Below are 2,919 nucleotides of genomic sequence, written 5' to 3'. Positions count from 1 at the left end.
CTGAGTATTTTTATTTTTTTTAAGTTTTTTTTAAAAGATCTTATTTATTTATTTGACAGACAGAGATCACAAGTAGGCAGAGAGGCAGGCAGAGAGAGAGAGAGAAAGAAGCAGGCTCCCTGCTAAGCAGAGAGCCCGATGTGGGGCTCGATCCCAGGACCCTGGGATCATGACCTGAGCCGAAGGCAGAGGCTTTAACCCACTGAGCCACCCAGGCACCCCACCCTCTGAGAGTTTTTTAAATGTATTCTGTTATACTTATTCTTCTACATCCATTTGGAAAACATTTTGTCAAATCTTTAAAACCATTCTGGGATTTTTCTTAAGACTGAATTATATATGTAAATTAACGTGGAGATGACACATAGACATTTTATATAATATTTGTCTTCTTATCCAGGAGTGTAATATACCTATCAATCTTTACTACTCACTCAAATGAGTTAATTTTTCAGAAGTTTTTATTGTTTTTTCACAAAGATCTTATATATTTCTCTCTCAAGTACTTAGTGTTTGTGTGTTGTTACTGGAAATGGGCCTTTATTTTGTCAGTTTGCTTTCCTACAATTACAGATGAAAAGCTATGGACAGGGGTGCCTGGGTGGCTCAGTGGGTTGGGCCTCTGCCTTCTGCTCAGGTCATGATCTCAGAGTCCTGGGATCAAGCCCGTCTGGCTCTCTGCTCAGCAGGGAGCCTCCTGCTTCCCCTTTTCTCTCTCTCTGCCTGCCTCTTGGCCTACTTGTGATTTCTCACTCTGTCAAATATATAAAAGCTTAAAAAAAAAAACCTACGGACATCACATGCATGTAGTGTATGTCTGTGTGCTTATACTCATGCCTATTTAGTTTCCTATATTCCATACTATATCCATGTATCTCTAGAACTGAGTCCTTGGCTTCTGTATGTATTTAATCATATTACTGGGAAATAATGGTATTTTCACTTCTTTATTTGCAACACTTAAATAACCCACATTAAACTAAACTGGTTTATGGAGTCTTGAAACTAGATACAGCATAGTTATACTACAAAAAAGTATTAGTCCAGCTCCCATATAGAACTGAAAATAAACTTAAATCTTCAGAGAAGTCTTTTTAGAATACCAAAGGGAGGAGGGGCACCTGGGTGGCTCAGTGGGTTAAAGCCTCTGCCTTCGGCTCAGGTCATGATCTTGGGGTCCTGGGATCGAGCCCTGCATCAGGCTCTCTGCTCAGCAGGGAGCCTGCTTCCTCTTCTCTCTCTGCCTGCCTCTCTGTCTACTTGTGATCTCTTTCTCTCTCTGTCCAATAAATAAATAAAGTCTTAAAAAAAAAAAAAAAGAATACCAAAGGGAGGCTCTCTGCCCCTCTCCATTGAACAAATAAGGGCATCCTCTGGTGCAGTGCCAGCCACCTCCCCGAGACACGATGGTGAGGGTTGGAGTAAACGGATTTGGCTGTATTGAACACCATGTCGTCAGGGCTGCTTTTTATTCAGGCAAAAGTGGATATTGTCACCACCAATGACCCCTTCATCGACCTCAACATATTCCAGTATGATTCCACCCATGGCAAGTTCAATGGCACAGTCAAGGCTGCGAACGGGGAAACTTGTCCTCAACAGAAACTCCAACTCCGACTTCTAGGAGTGAGATCTTGCCGACATCAAATGGAGTTGATGCTGGTGCTCAGTGTTTTGTGGAGTCCACTGTGGTTTTCACCACCATGGAGAAGGCTGGGCCTCACTTGAAGGGTGGGGCCAACAGGGTCATCATCTCTGCCCCTTCTGCTGATGCCCGCATGTTTGTGATGGGCGTGAACCATGAGAAGTATGACAACTCCCTCAAGGTTTTGTTAGCAATGTCTCCTACACCACCAACTCCTTGGCCCCTCTGGCCAAGGTCATCCATGACAATTTTGGCATCATGGAAGGACTCATGACCATAGTCCATGCCATCACTGACACTCAGATGACACTCAGATGAACTTCCCTCTGGGAAGTTCAAGGGGCTGTCCAGAGCATCGTCCCTGCTTCTACTGACACCAAGTAGGTAGATGAGGTCATCTGTAAGCTGAATGGGAAGCTCACTGGCATGGTCCTTGTATCCCCACCCCTGACCTGTCAGTGGTGGATCTGACCTGCCTCCTGGATAAAGCTGCCATGTACGATGACATCAAGAAGGTGGTGAAGCAGGCATCAGAGAGTACCCTTGAGGGCATGCTGAGCTCCATTGAGGACCAGGCTTGTCTCCTGTGACTTCAAGAGGGGCCCCCTAGTCTTCCACCTTCAGTGCTGGGGCTGGCATTGCTCTCAGTGACCACTGTGTCAAGCTTGTTTCCTGGTATGACAATTACTTTGGCTACAGCAACAGGGGGGTAGACCTTCTGTTTCACGTGGCCTCCAAGGAGTAATAGCCTGCTGGACCACCAGCCCCAGTGAGAGCAAGAGGAAGAGAGGGGCCCTCAGCTGCTGGAGAGTTCTCACCCCAACTCATCCCCAACATGCTGAGAATCTCCTGACCTCTACTACAGTTTTCATCCCAGACCCCTGAAGAAGGTGGGGGGAGGTCTCAGAGAGTCCTACCTTGTCATGTACCATCAATAAAGTATACTTTACCCAGCCAAAAAAAAGAAGAATACCGAAAGGAGAATACAAATGTAACACAAAGAAAACATCTAAAAATTTTTTTCTCTGGTTACTTCCTATCCAATACCATCTCACACATGGAGCTCCTCTGTTCTTCAATTTATCGCCCAACCTCTTCTCTACCCCCTAATTCTCCAAAGCCAACTCACAGAGAGCTGAATCCTTCCCCTTCATACCAATCTTCTAAACTTGCCTGGATTTTCCCGTAACTCTTTGTCATTATGTTTCTATTAATTTCTCCTTGCTGGTTTTCCTAGGTCTCTACTTCACCGCCCAGTTCTCTACTTCTCTGGG

At 45.2% G+C, this 2,919-nt stretch overlaps 1 pseudogene; it reads left to right on the top strand.

The window, feature by feature from the left end:
* The first annotated feature begins 1,406 nt into the window (after window positions 1-1,406).
* On the top strand, window positions 1,407-2,390 carry LOC131830346 (glyceraldehyde-3-phosphate dehydrogenase-like; annotated as a pseudogene).
* Window positions 2,391-2,919: the final 529 nt, after the last annotated feature.

The sequence above is a fragment of the Mustela lutreola genome, chromosome 4, assembly GCF_030435805.1.
Source record: "Mustela lutreola isolate mMusLut2 chromosome 4, mMusLut2.pri, whole genome shotgun sequence".
Classification (NCBI taxonomy): Eukaryota; Metazoa; Chordata; class Mammalia; order Carnivora; family Mustelidae; genus Mustela; species Mustela lutreola.
Note: the sequence above shows the minus strand (reverse complement) of the source record. Positions and strands in the feature narration are given on the sequence as shown.